This window comes from Empidonax traillii, unplaced genomic scaffold (genome assembly GCF_003031625.1).
Source record: "Empidonax traillii isolate 1590-97213 ecotype Southwest subspecies unplaced genomic scaffold, ASM303162v1 scaffold408:size522183, whole genome shotgun sequence".
NCBI classification, from domain to species: Eukaryota; Metazoa; Chordata; class Aves; order Passeriformes; family Tyrannidae; genus Empidonax; species Empidonax traillii.
The window spans coordinates 80345-95690 of NW_020955601.1; the positions used below are offsets into that span (position 1 = coordinate 80345).

At 43.1% G+C, this 15346-nt stretch overlaps 1 protein-coding gene across 5 annotated transcripts in view; it reads left to right on the forward strand.

Annotated features, from left to right (window-relative positions):
- GRIN2B (glutamate ionotropic receptor NMDA type subunit 2B) overlaps positions 1–15346 on the forward strand; it is a 208634-nt gene that overhangs the window by 71057 nt on the left and 122231 nt on the right. The window lies entirely within an intron of this gene.

Sequence of the window (15346 nt, forward strand, 5' to 3'; positions counted from 1 at the left end):
AGGTGAAGATATCCTGACAGTAGAAGTGCTCTTCAAGGTAAAGGGCTACTAGGTATTGACTGGCTAGGAAAGGGCTTCAGCAGAAAGTCATCAGTACAGCAACTTTCAAATCTCATGGGAAAGCAAGAAACCTAACTTCTCTTTTCTGAGCGCATGACTGGTTCCTGAAAAGAGTAATATGGAAAGGTTGTCTGGGAGACCAGAGCTGGGACATCCCTTCCAGACTGCTGTTCCTTAATTATATCAAACCCCATGTAGGCACTCTGTTCTTCAGAATTAAAAGGACCTTAATTCAGTTTAGTTCAATTTTCTTCTAAGGGTTGCTTTAATTTGGAAGAACTGTGTCCATTCAAGGCTAATGTGATTTAATGAATTCATGCTAAACTCACAACTTAAGTAATTTGGATTAATTTTCCCAACCATTCCTCAGCAGACAACCCTTAAGATATGTAGTAGAAATGACAAAGAAATCACAAGCACTTCAGTCCTGCTTATGATTCAGTTCTAAGCTAACAAGTAGATTTACTGACTGCAGAAGGCCTGAAGAAACATCTGGCCACGTCTAACATGCCTCTCCCTGGAGAGGTGTTGAGGGTGCGAGCTCCCAGACCCAGTGCCTCAGCTGTTCTCTTGTGTTTTCCCTCCCTACCACAGGGGCCAAGCAGAGCAGCCTGGCGATATCCTTGTTTGGAAAGACTATTAGTGCTGTCCCACAGGAAAGTGGGCTGTGTGGGACAGCCTGTTCTGAAAGGTGGAGCTGGCTTTGCTTGTAAGTTTCATTGATCCAGAGTAGTGTTGACTGTTTGGCTGTGTACTAAGGAGCTACCTGCACACAGAAAAAAAATCACTTCTTTTAATTCCCTGAACTGCACTCCATTCTGTATCCTTGCCAGCTTCTAGGAAAGAAAATGTGTTTCTCCGTAATGCTGTTTTAAGGGGTTTATAGCTCATCTGTGATGGGATATGTTATTTCTGTCACTGCTATTACTTGGTGCGTCTTTATTTGCCTGTTTCTGGCAGGCACATCATGAGCGGGAAATCTGTGAGCCCTAATCTGTAGGGCTTTGGAAGGCACACGAAGGGTCACCGCAGCAGCCCTGGCCGCGGAGGGCAGTGGAGGGGGGAGGATTTAGCTGTGTTGAGCATGGCTGCCACTGCTGTGCGAGGGAAGGGACCGTACTGCTGTGGCTCTGCACGTTGCCATGGAAACAAAGCTGGATCCATATTAGGGATGCGCGTGTACGTGGATGTGAATCCACTGTCTGCTGTCCTTTTGGCCTCCTGCTGCCCCTGTCCTAGTGCCGTCATGACTACCCTGTGCCAAGTGGCTAGGAAAGGAGCTGATGTGGAGGGACCCTTGGGACCTGGGGGGTGTAGGAGAAGGCACCAAGGAGAAAAGTTGAAGGTGTTCCCTGGCCATGGAAAACAACCTCTGTTGAGGTGGTGAGGGCAAGGGGAGCCTGAGGGGCAGGCAGCAAGGGTAAGTCTCCCATGGCAGCTGTTGTGGGAAGCGCTCTGAGATAACTGGTTGTCTAGACACTGTAGGGAAGGAGAGAGTCTTGAGAAAGTCATAGCTACATGGCATGATGTGTGGACCCTTAGGTAGTGCCCAATAGGCTAGCTCCAGGAATGGGACAATCATATCATCACAAATTTAGCTCAGGGACTGTACTGAAACCACTCATCAGCTTCAGGGATCCAAGCTAATACTTCTGCAAGGTGTTGCTGTGCCTTGTGGGCTTAACTAGGTTGTTCAGGTTAGCTCTGACATTTCTGAGGTAGGGCTGTGGCATTATACAATATAGGCATATTTTGAGAGGTCTGAAGATGTGAGAAGGCTGTTGCTGGGGAATTGAAGCAGTTGTACAGTGTGCTTAAAACAGGCTTATGCAAGAATGGGTGAGCAAAGATACCTCGTTTATTAGAGTCACTCTGCACTGTGAGCATCACCTGAGAAGAAAAATTTGCTAGCTTGTTCAATACCTGGAGGGGAGCACTTCAGGGAAACCTAGAAGCTGTAGCAAAAGCTCTTGGCAGCTCAAGAGGCAGTAATCTACCTTTTGAGTCTGTAAGGACTGCAAGATACTGTTAAAATCTGAGGAGGTGGTTTGGTACAAGCCGTAGGATCGAAGGTGTTGCCCACTTAAAGTCCTGAAAAATCCCCTAGCAAAATTCCCCAGCAATGGAACTGATTTATGTCTACTGTCCATATCCCAGCAAGAAGTATTATGACCAGCCTGCTTAAAGTCCTCCAGCTGCTTCCATCTGAAATGCTGTTCATGTGAAGTTTAGACCATAAACTGTTGCGCAGCATCACTGTGCGCTGTTAAAATGCTGCTGTCAGTGTGCTCAGAGGAGCGTGGGCTTCCTTTGTCCAAGACACACAACTGACTTTGTGTAAGGAAGTAAACTGCCCTGTTTAGAGAAGCCTTGAGAAAGGTAGAGTCCAAGGCCAGGAGGGCTTATATGATTAAACTGTTGAAATAGACATACTGTTGCTTATGGAATGAAGTGAAAATCTTGGGACCCAACAGCTGATCAATACCAATGAAACACAGAAATTATTAATGGAGTGTGCAAAGTGCCCCCCCAGAAGACAGCTGAAAGGGAACTCATATGGGTTTCTATCCTTGTAAATTTCCCTGTAAAAAAAGATTTAGGATCCTCAGTCTTTTATGTAGGGATGAGGTATGTACATTGTAAAACCTACAAATATGTTAAAATATTGTATACTGTTCCTTCCTTGGATATCCTAGAGTAATAGTATAAAGAGAGATTCTGTGGGAAGGCCAGTGAGGGGTACCTGGAAAGGCCATGTTTTTCTACTGATGAATAGAGAGGTTTGTCCATAGCCTACTGCTGAAAGCACTGAATACATGCCTGAAAGTATTTTCACTTCCACCTAGGGTGTATAATGGGACTTAGAAGTTAGTGGGATTAGCCTGAGGAGTGAAAGCAGAAAGAGATCTACTGTCAGCCCGTAGAAATTGCGGGGTGACATAACAAGAGCAATTTGATACCAAATGAGCTGTAGAGCACTAGGTTGATACCTTCCATTCAGTGTGCTTCATTCACCAAGCTTGCCCACTCTGCAAGGCTGCGTGCCTGGAAGAGCGCTGACACCAAGATAGTAAACATACATAGCTCTTAAACTCTGCCTCTTCTACTCTTACTACATAGAAGAAGAGAATGTCCTCTGAGATAAAGGGTGCACAGCTACTGCTGAAGGCTCCTCCGCAGTGCAGACGTAGTGTAGGAATGTACACTAGGTACAGCGTCTCAGTGCTGCAGGCACTGAGATAATGAAAAGGTTGAGCTCCTTGCTCTAGCCACTAGTCTTGAAGGAAAGTTTTTTTCAGCTCAGTACTTCTCAGGAGGAGATATTCAGAGGTTTTATGTGAAAAAGAGAAAAGGCACTTCCTATGAGCAAAAAAAAATTATCTTGAAGCTAGATGACCAGAGCAATGACTTTGTATCAGCTTCCAGAATTGCCTAGCTGCACCCTGAAATAAACCATTGTGTGACTAAACCCTTCCCACAAGTATTTCCTCTTATGACCTGCCTAAAAGAAAGACAAATTTGATTTTGTTTTTTTTTTAACCCAGATCCTCTTGGTGTATATTAATTAGATGAATACTTGCCTCCATGGAAGGTGAGTCCTGAAGAACTATATTTTGTGAGTAAGAATGAAGTGTGTTAAAAGCATGTCTTGAGTGCTTTCGCCCACAATTTGAAGCTCTCTTCCTCTGGGCTGTGTCTAGGGCTGTGTAGTGAAGCAGCCTGTGTAATCCATGGCTTCTCTCTGAGAACACTGATTGGAGGCTTAATTAGCTCTGAACGCATGTGTGATGATGTAGACACTGCTCTTCAGTAAGGCTGGACTGCACCATCACCTTATTTCATAGGGATCGTTCTCAGATGCTAATCCACTTCAGGTGCTGCCAGCCTGAGTTGGAGTGTAGCTGGCATACTGGAGATGAGACAATTTGCCTATCTTGAGACATCCTGCGTGTAATTGCCTATGTACACATGCACATACACATGCAGAAAAACACAGACACACCTGCACGCACTGAGGAGCCTGGAGTGCAGGAAGACAGAAAACGAGTCAGAGTGATACAAACTGGAAGGAAAAGACAAAACGCCACAGTCAGTGCTTCTTTCCTTGCAGTCAGTGCAGTGCTGGCCATGACTTTTTCTTTCCCCTCTCATATGGTCGTTTGTTCATCTTTTGTCACAGGCCCTAGCCATGCAATGTTCAGACTGAATAGCTCGTTTCTCCCCCGCTTGCTGTAGCTCCTGCTGATGCTTCCATCTACTTCTCACTCCCCCATTGTGCCAGAGTGTGTGGTGAAGAAAGAGGACAGACGGGAGATGCAGGAAAACAAGACGCATTGGCTTTGCCTTTGAGTCAGTCAAAGAGCTATTTCTATACCTGACCCATCTCACTCTGGCTTTTGTTCTCTTAGATGCTTTTGTTACTCTTATTATTAATGGCCAGCAGAGGCAAGATCTTTTGCTGCTCCATCATTCCCTTTCTCTGCTGTGCTGATCCTCGACAGAAATCTCAGTGTCTCATGTTGCGTGTGTGATCTTGAAAAAGATATGGCAATTCAGTCTCAGCCTTGGGTTTTGTTTAAAAAAGTACAAAGCCTAATAGAGATAGAAAAATTTGAATTCAAGTACAAAAAAAGTATCTTATTTATTGGGCTGTTGCTGTTAAGTCATGTCAAGGGCATACTGAATATACAGAAGGCACCTTCTATTAATGTGCAGGTAAGTATAGAAAAAAAGTGAATTTAATGATGTGTGCTTCAGTATAGAGTTAAGCTGACTGGAAATGGGCTCCTTGATTTTCATCACCCAATCAAAAAGATGTACAGAACTGAAACTCATGGCACCCTTATTGCAAAGTCAGATGGACCAATTCCTTATCCCAAATTCTCTTCACCAAACCCTCAACAGTGGAAATGTTTTTGTGCTTAGATCACAGAGATGGATATAGTGGTCTTACCAGCACCAGTCACTCCTGCAGCCATGACTGTGAAGTACCTCAGGAACTGTGGGGAAGATTTCAGGCTCTAGCTCTGCAAGTCTCCTGTGGTACAGTCTTTTACCAAGAATGATTTCCAATTCCTTGAGTTCAGAAATGGCTTTTCCATCAATAGGGAGGTTGCCAAATTTCTCTCTCAGTCTCATAACAGCAAGGGCCATGACAAACTGCTATTAATCATCAAGGCAAAGAAAAGGAATGAAAGAACTATGATCCCAACAGAAAAATAATAGAAAAAAAAATCAGCAGCTGTGGATCTGGCAGAAGTTCCTGCATATGTTTGGATGATTATGTGTGCATGCAGAGGACTTAATATATTTGTGAAATTCTTTGTCTGTAAAGCTGTAGGAAACTTCCTGTTGAGTTTTTGAGACAATAGATGGGAGCTCAAGAAAAACATTTGAGAAGGCAGCTTCTTTCCTTTGTAATATCCGTGTAAATAACTCCATGTTCTTTACTGGTCTCAGAGTTTCCACACTGTGGAAGAGCAGAATCAAAAATCGTTTAAAACTTTGTTAATCAATTCAGTAAGCAAGACAGGCATGACAGCAGCTTCCCTACACGGGTACTGCTTACTGATTATTTAGGAGGGAGAGCTGGATAGAGAGAAAGTAGGTTGCTGCCATTCTTTCATCCATCCTGGAGCACAAAAGGTAACTTAACTATGGCCAAAGCAAGCTCTAATGGGGATCAGGTCTTCAAGCATGAGGGAGGGAGGCTGCAGTATTAAAATCCATATTGCTTGTTCCAGCCAAGGACTCTCATAACACACTTCAGTGATATAGTAGCTTTCCAAAGCAGGAGCTAAACCAGAATCTGGGTCCAGTAAGTCAGGAATCCACCTCTGGTTGTTCTCCTCAGGCTTCAAGAATCTCCAGCTAGGTCTGAAACCAGAATAAGGGTCACCAGGATGGTGCAGACTGTGATTTGAACTAGTTAGCTCTCCTGATTTGGCAACTCTACTGGCCACGACCTGGAGTTTCTACAGTGTTGATGAACGGATGCCTTAGGGCCAGTTCATGGTTTCTGTGCCTCCTGTTGCCTGGTACAGACATACACGTTCTGTACTAATGAGACAGCTGCTTGCCAGCACATGTCCAAACAAAAGTGGAACAGTGTGCTGTTTCTTCATTTTATGCTGAGACTATTTTTACTGTTCTGGCAGTTGGTAAAATCCCTCTTAAAATGAAACCACGCAGAGCTGCTTTCTTTCCTGGTATAGAGTGTTGCCTAAAAGCGGCACTTAAAAGAAACCTCTAAGACTTAATTTGTGAGTTTTAGAAGTCAAGGCATTCTTTAATTGGCACCAGGTGCACTGGTCATCACTTTGCCAAATGCCCACCAAGGTATCTTCACTACAGTTTATATGTCAGCATTACATGATTATTCATTTTTTGTTCCCTGCATTTCTGTTACATAATTATGACATTTCCCAACACTTATTAGCATGTATGCATATCCTTATAAGGTCTCTTAGGGTCTTCATTGAGGGTCCTGGTGGTCTTTCCTGTCTGAAGTTCCCCAAAATTCAAAGTAGCCCCTTGTGAACTTCTTCAAGACAATGAACCTGGTTAAATGTAACTGGGTGTTGCCTGGCTGGCTGCCTCAGTTCCTCTCTTCATTGTTTCTTTAAATCACTTGGCTCAGCTATCTGTAGGTTCTACGTTGTAAATACTATCATTTCTTGTTACATCTCTAAACCCCAGTATCAACGGAGCAAGGATTTGACATTGCTCCTGTTCCAGCTCTTGCTGTAGAACATAGGCTGAAGTGAGCTGGGATGAGTGAGATCTTGGAGAGCCCAAGGCAGGAAGGAAGTGTACTCTGAGCAACCAGCACCTCCTTTCCAAAGCGATAAAATCGGATTTGGAGGGTGCGGCGGAGGGTAGCATAGATCCTCACGGTCTCAGAAAGCTGTGAGTATGAAATGGCTGAATGCTTACTACTCCCAGGCTCAGGAGGAGAAAAGGTGGGCTCGCTCCTTACCCCTCAGTCCCATTCCCCTTCCCGAGCACCTCAGCAGTCCCAGCAGGCTGCCGGCTGATGAGCCGCGCTCTGTGGTCTGAGTAGGGACGCACAGCCCCAGCGCCGATGGGCCGTGCTGTGCGGGGCCATGCCGTGCTGTGCCGAGCCGGGCCGGGCTCCGCAGCACTGCGGACCGCGGTGCGGTGCTCCCCCGGCGGGATGCCGGCGGCCGGGAGCTTACGGGCGCGGCGGCATTTCGTGTGCGCTGTTGCCACGGAAACTTCGCTGGCGAACTAGGACCAGAGCGGTGGGGCAGTACCGTTTTTTGGTGTTTTCCTTTTTTTTTTTTTTTTTTTTTTTTTTAATAGAGGTGTGGTTAAACAACTTTTGTCTCGCGGGTTTTAATGATTGGCAAAATGAGAATATTTATATAAAATAAATTATTTTATACAAGTGACCAAAGATCTTAATCAGAACTATTTACTACACGATATAAACACTAAAAATCTACTAGTAGAGTATAATATAGCATAAAGTAGTATAGTGCACTGTAACAAAGCAGTCGTTGAAACAGTTATCTTAAAGCTAGCAAAAAGAAATAATTATTAAGGAGAGATCTCGTGTAACTCACCCATACTGATGCTCGTGGGGAGATCTCTTTCAGCCTTGAGGAGTAACTTTGGAGGATGTCCCGAGCCAAGGGAGGAATCTCCACCCATACACTCAAGAAAGGTTGTGTTAGAAGAACCTGACTGCATGAGAGGGTACTGGACTTCTATAGTATAAAGTGATTGACTGCAAGTCACACATTTACAGGCCAGCTATCAGCTTATCTGTCAAATCAGACTTCAGAAAGCAGGGTTCATATTCAAAATTTGATGAACCAGGATAGTTTTAGCATAATTAACACCAAGACAACGTTGGCTCCAACAGTTGATCCTGCACAATAGCTTGCATGATAGATTGATTGGATTTTAGGTCTTATCAGGGTGGGTCTATCCTGCCACATGGAGTCTGTGAAATCTAGTCAGAACTCAGCTCTTGGTCCACTTGTTAAAGAGATCTCCTGTTTTAAGTGAGCGTTTTGTTTTGTTTTTCTTTTGAATAACAGAATTGCCCATTTACTACTGGCCAGGATGGATGAGGCTGAAGCCTTTCCTTGCTCCTTGCCTTAAGGAAAGCAGGGGGCACATCTACACAGACTTTGCCTTCAGTTGCTTGCTTACTTGCCCTCTAAGGCAAGCCACCTCTGGTCCAAAGGGTATGAAAGTTATACCAATATGTTAAAAATTATCTAAACTGGTTAATAATCCCAGTCTATGAGAAAAGATGAAGACCTGACACAATATTACTTTAAACTGACTGCTTTGCTTCAGCTGTAGTCCATCCAGCTAAGAGCATGGGCACAGCCAACTTCACTCTGCCCATAAAGGCTGAGTAGAACTTGGCATTATCAGGATTGCAGAAGCCATCTGTTAGGACATAGAACAACAGCTTAGCCTGCAGAAGCTTAATGATTAAATAAGCAAGGCAAAATTGGAGAGAAAGGGGATGTCACTGCTTTATGAGACAGAAGAAGAATGGAGGCACTCACAGAACACACTCTGACCTGTCCACAGCTGGACACAGTAAGAAAAGATCTTAAGCTCCTGAGAGGCTCAGAGGGCATTGGATGCAATGCTGGACTTCCAGGACTTATCTAAAAAGACTCTGTGAACCTTTAGAGGTTCCGCTTATATTAAGGTTTGCTCATGATAAGAGACCAAAGGCATACTTGATGAAATGGATGAGCAGTTAATTTAAAAATGATAAAAAGAAATAGTATTTCACTCTGGATAGTTGATTTGAGAAATTTATTCAACGACATCTTGCCAAATACTGTGACTGGACTTTTTTAAGAGTACTGGATAGTTTTATGGCTGCTATTGATTAATAAGGCCAATGTCATTTCATTCAGCTTACAGTCAAAATTCAGTCCTTACTCAGGATGGAAAGACAGCCAGAAAAGAAGACCCAGGCAAACACCATGATGTAATCAGATGGATGAGTAATGGGGCAGTCTGACTTTTCTCTGTTTTGGGCTGGCAATGTCAAGATACTAAGCCAGCCTAGGAGACTTGGCTGAGCTGGAACAGAGAAACTGGTCCTGGGCTATCCAAATTGCCAGCATGGTATAATGTGGTGCCTGGTGGGTGGAATCTACCCAGAGTGGCCAGTAGTTTAATCCATCCATATATTCTCATCAAACAAGGAAATACACACATACAGAGGTGAAAATGGAAATGTAACAATCCTGGTGTGAAAACTGTTTATTCTGGCAGCTTGCTAACTGCCATTTCTCCGCTGTGAAAAATGCTGGCATCCATATATGATGCTCTGAGAAGCTGGTACGGCATAGCATCATACATTAGCCTGCTTTGACCAGTGACTGTGTATAAAATTCACAAATGTTACATGCTCTCTTTAGCCAGACAACTGAATTTCTCTGAATTGTGTATGCCAGACAGTGGCCCTTCTATGTTTGACTCTTTCATCTGTTTTATTAACTGCGTGTAGTATGGAGTGAAGCCATACCAAGAGCAAGATTACAGAATCTAGGATATCTTGTGTTTCCTCTGCTGCAAAGGGTTTTGAATGAATGATTTCTGAAGACCCTTATGTGGCAAGTGGAAATCACTTAGCTGTTTTCAGCCCTTGAGTCATCTTTAATTGGAGACCTTTTTTTTGCAGCTCTCAGGAACTCTTTGGTGCTAGAGCACTTAGACAGTTGCCTCTGGGTTAGGACTCTACAGCAGATCTGTTTCCACTGCTACAGAGAGAATAATGTCCAAGCCATGACTGAAATATAGGTATATGATGATACTTACATGTGTAGTTAATGCCATTACACGTGTGAATCTTGGTATATTTGTTATCATTTACCAGGGTTACAAAACTGAACTACACTAGCAACTCTAGATTTGTTATTGCAATTAGTAGCCATCAGGGATTGTAGCTTCCAGAGAAGACCTAGAGAGTCAACAACCATTCTCCTAATAATTTATCCTAGTATATCCTGCTTGTCTTTCTATCAGTGGGGACACTGAACTGTCTCTTGCTTTCACTCATCCACTCATTTCTGTAACCATCATCTGCGCTATGTATCCTTCTGTCAAATAAGGCCAGTGTGTTCAGTAATTACTATGAGAATAAGGGAGGCAACTGATAAATTATATGGTTATGTAAACCAGATTTCTGCATCTAAGGTATTTGAACTTCCCGCTGACAGCATGCTCTCAGGGCAGCTTGGGGGATTTTCACCAGGAATGATCTATCTATCAGCGATTCAGAACAGTGGGAAAGGATTGCAGGAGGTGATCTGCTATGCAAACCAAAATCAGTAATAACCCAGGGAACTTGTTCCAGTAAGACAGGAAACTTCTGAAATCCTTCTAAGTAGCATCAACTAGGCAGTCATTAAGAAATGACACAATCCAACATGCTCCAGCTTTACTTTGAGTAGGTTTTGCTATGAATATGTGTATTTGTGGAAATGTGAGTGTGTATGTGTGTGTGAGATGCAGAGATGCCAGTCCCATGATGAGGACATTATACTAGGTATGTAGTGTCGTCATGTTCTCACAGTCCCTACTGCAAGCATTCAAGGAAAGGACTCAAACAGCATGATACAGCACATAATATTAAAGCCAGAGTTTTACTGTGCTGCGTTGTTGAAAACTAAATAAAAAAATGAAATTTGTGGAGAAAAAAAGCAAACAGGCAGAAGATCCAGTCTGTAGGCTAGCCCGAGGCAGTAAATGCATTTGTGGTAAGAATAAACAGGAGTAAATGAACACTTAAGCATCAAAGATCCTGATTTTCTGTCAGATATGTTATAACAAACGGGAGTCAGAAATATAGCAAATTTAATTATAAAACATTGAACTGTTGCAGTATTTTCCATCATGGAGAATAAAACTCCCAGTGAATCAGGTATCTTGCTAGGACTGTGACATATAGTTACACAGTGGTGTCTCAATTTTCAAGAAAAGAAATACATAGATAGGGAAATGAAAGCCTGTGTTTTCCCGGAAGTTTTTTGGTGCGTGCTTGCTCCTTTCCCCCCTGCCCAGACTGTGTGGTGGGCAGGGCTGAAGTATAAACAAGAGGCAGCCCTATGTGATTTGGCTGTAGATTGTAGAGGAATTTTGCAAATCAAGACTGTACTAAAGACACAAGAACAGCTTTTCTTCTAAATCAGGAAAATGAGTAGAGGCCTTTGGAAAGTGATAGTGGCCTGAGTCATTAGGATCTGATAAGATCTCCTTTGCAAACTGGAAATGAAGCACAGATCCCAGTTGTTAAATTACGGCTGCACACAAAGCTTAATGAAGCAGCAAATGGGGTTAGATATACTGATGTTACCAAAAGCATAACAAAAAGGAGCTACTCCCAGAGTAGAACAAATTGTATTTCTCCTGCACCTGTGTGGAAACAGCAGACTAGGGCATTTTGCAATGATATGGTATATTTCTCCAAATCCAAGAAGCAAACAAGTGCTTTTGCTCCTTACTCAAATTCCTTGAGCATAACTTAGCACACCCGGCCTTTGGGGAGTCTGGCACTTTGACTGGAGCTAAAGCAGCTTGCCACCAGTTGCAAAAATCTGTTCATGGCCCAGCATGGATCATAGAACCAGATTACTTTGTGCTAAGCTACACAAAGGAAACCTAACGTGCTGATCCTCACTCCCCAGGTCAATACCATGTCTCAGTGGAAGGTTTGCCAGTTCCTCAAGGTGACTGGATGGCTGCAACTGTTTTTGGGGATCTTGCATGCCCGTGCTGTATGGATATTCTTTAGTCTGCCCCATGCTGAGAATCAGTTTTGCTCTGGACAGTAAGATGCTGTTTGTGAGGCAGTAATTGCATTTGCTTGCCAGGGGAATCCAGAGAGGCTGTAAGGAAGGAACTTGTGAGGAAAGCTCCCTGGAGACCTCTCCTGCCACATCTGAGGTAAATGGCTCATTAAATGGCAGTGATTGGTTTTGAATGGTGCAGCTGCAGGAGGGCTCCTGGGAGAGTCACCTGCAGCCTTGCCAAGGGCTCACATCTCCACCGAGTTGTGGGTCAGACCTGGCCTGCCTGCAAGTCTGAAGAACTTAGAAGTGTTGGCAATAGTACTTGGTTGCTCTCTAAACCCTGTGCCACCTCTGCAGCTTTCTTCCATCCACCTAGGAACTCACCAGTCTCCAAGAGCAGGCTTCATGGTGAGTGTGTTTGCACCTTCACCATGTGCAATCCAACCTTCTTGTATTAGGGGTTAAACGTGCAAGAGGAGGAGGCAATACTTATCCCAGCATCGGTAAACTCGGAGCAGATTTTCTGTGGGAAGCCATCTGTCAGCTGGGGAGCAGTGCTGTGTCAATTGATCAGCTCCACCTCCAGCTCAGCGCAGCAAACTACAGATCCTTGACCTTGTAGGGTGATAGTGGGGGAGTATTGGGCTTTCTGGAGGCACTGAGATCCTGTAATGGAGCCTCTGCTCTTTTAGAGTGTGTGAGGGACACCCTGCAGAATCTTGCTTTCTCTCGCAGCAGTTAGGTAAAGCCTGAGCTTGCAGGTGAAAAGGCCATAGGACAAAGACAAGCTTTTTCCTGTAGCCAGGGGATTGTATTTCACCTGGATGATGTGCAGTGTAAGGAACTTCTGATTTGAGCTCAACCTATCCCTATCCCAATCCCCCATTTAAATCTGTCTCCCAGTGGCAATGTTGAACCATGTTTTGCTGTTTCAAGGTAAAAAAGGAAGGTGGAGAGTGTGAAATTTCTGCAGGAGAAAAATAGGAGCTTGTAATGTTCTATAAAATCCTTAATGTCTAGAAGGATAAAATACTCCTTTTTGTGTTTAGGCTGTAATAAAGCAATAATGATTCTATAGGTTATCTGTGTAAAAATGGTGAAACCATCTTAGATCTATCTCCAATTTAAAAACTTTGGCTGTAACACCACAGTGAGGTCAAATTCGTGATCTCTCTGGTAGCCCTGTAGTTCTATATTCTATCTCATCTTTTTCCTTGATTTTCCATCACACATGCTCAAAAACAAGGAAAAGGAAATAGTGGCTCTTGGGCATTTTTCTTAGTTTGTTTTTTGTCCCCCGAAAAGGCAGTGACTGAGATTCCTATACAGCTCTATCATCAATTCTCCTAAATTATTATGTGAGGGACACATTCTTCTACGCTGTTGTCTGTCCTTCCTTCCTTGCCCCTCTCTGAGTGCTGAGCTGGTTAGGGAGTGAAGAGCTTTTGGCTAGCCCAAGTATTGGGGTGATTAAGTGCCAAGAGACATCTTGGCAAGCCAAAAGCTGGACTGGCTTGCATCTTTTAATGCTCTCATTTTGAATAGAAGTTGCCTCCTCTTGCTGCTTCTATAATAAAAATGCCAACAGTTGCTCAAGAGCAATTATTACATGCACAGCTAAGTGGTCTGTGCTGTTTGATTTAAGGAGGGATGCTTCCATTTCTCAGAGGAGCAGGATTGTTTAGCTGGGTTGCAATAAAGCTATCTATTTGCTGTATTGATTTTTGATGTTCTGATACACTCTAGTTAGTAAGGAGCTCTGAATTTTCTTCCCGAGTCTTTGGGGCTGAATTCCCTTCAACGGTTAGACAGGGCACTCATGTGGAACGAACTGTCAGTAGGCATTTTAGCTTGACCCTGTTTAAATCACGGGTAAGGCATTACCTCCCGCACCTAGCTATCATGCATTCTAACTCCTGACTGTGTGTATGCATACTTGAAATACTAGTGGATTTACCATCTTGCATCCTCTATTTGTCGCTGGGAAAAGCACCTAATATTTTTTCAGACAAGGCTTCAAGATGCTGTGTGTCAGATGTTCCTGTAATTCAATAGCCAGGCCCTTCAGATCTTAGACTCTCTGCTAGAAATGGTGGAAATTGCAGTCAGTTCAGAGGCTCTTATGCATAAGTATAGAAAAGCTCTTGCTGAACTTAATATAAAAATAAATGCTAGTCATCAGTTTAGCTGTCTTGCCTTTTCACATTACAGTAAGGCTGAGTCTTCGCACTCTAGCATTCAGTTTGCTACAAGTGGCTTTCAAAGGCATTGTGCAATGAAGGGTATTGAAGATGCTTGTTCAGGCTTTCTTCATATTCTGGCAGATGCCATGACAATAGTTTGATTTTTCCTCTGTCTTTCCTAATTTTCTGCATAAGCTCCAAAGATATAAAGTATCTTTTTATTAGAAGAGTAGGTTCTTTTCCTGAGCGGAGTTCTGAGAGAAGGAGGTAAATTCCAGTGATAGAAAGCATGAGTTGTTTTCCACATATTAAGAGGCTCCAGTTGCTGGTCCTGTTGTTGTTTTTGTTTTGTGGAGTTTTTTTAACTTGTCTCCAATTTGTTGATGCCTTCTTTTCCTTTTTCTTTTTACATGTTTATTTTTCTACTAAGCAAAGAGCTGCCCTAAGAGAACTTTCACGTGTGGGTGGTAAGCAGTAAGGAGAAAGTGAACAGAGTTTAATTACCAGATCTCGTAAGAGAGGCATGGGTATCTGGGAGCAAGGACTTTTGTATAGGATGTGACCCATGGGGAGCTCAGGAAAGAGAAACAGCCTTAATCTACTGACTACAGAATCAGACCTTTTTTTGTTTTGTTTCTCTGGAGTTGCTGATCTATGGCATACTTGGTCAATATAGAAAATGGCTATAGATAATCAAAACCATGACTAAAGGATGAATGGATGATTGATTAATCGGCATCCCTGCTGAGAAACAGCTTTACCTGGCAGGCTGTAGGAGACTTAATTTGATAGAGAGCTGTTCTAAATGTGACAATCTTGAGTTAATGTCTTGAGGCACAATAAGTTTCCCTAGGTCTAAAACACTGGAGTACCTCCTTTAGTATCTCTGGTCCGGTTTTCAGGGCTTTTTAAGAGAAGGTGGGGCTGCTCATTCTTAAAGGTGGTGATTGGATTTTGAGATCTTTCTATTCTAATGGGAATCTCTACATAGATAACATTTAATTCTACTTTTTTTTGGTTGGGCTTTTTGTTTGTTTGTTTAGTTGGTTGGTTAGTGATTTAATCCAACTACAGAAATCAGGAGGACTTTGCAGCTGATTTTAAAAGATAGAGGATAAATCCATAAGAGAGCATATTGGCAAATGCTTTTTTCCATTCCTTTCCGTCATGAATTGTGAAGAAGCAAGGATTTCATTTTACTGGATGTGTCACAAATTGTAAGCCTGATATTTTTGTGAAATCCCAGGACAAAAAGGGTTTACACTATGCCATTGGAGAGCTGAGATCTATAAAAAACTCCCCCGG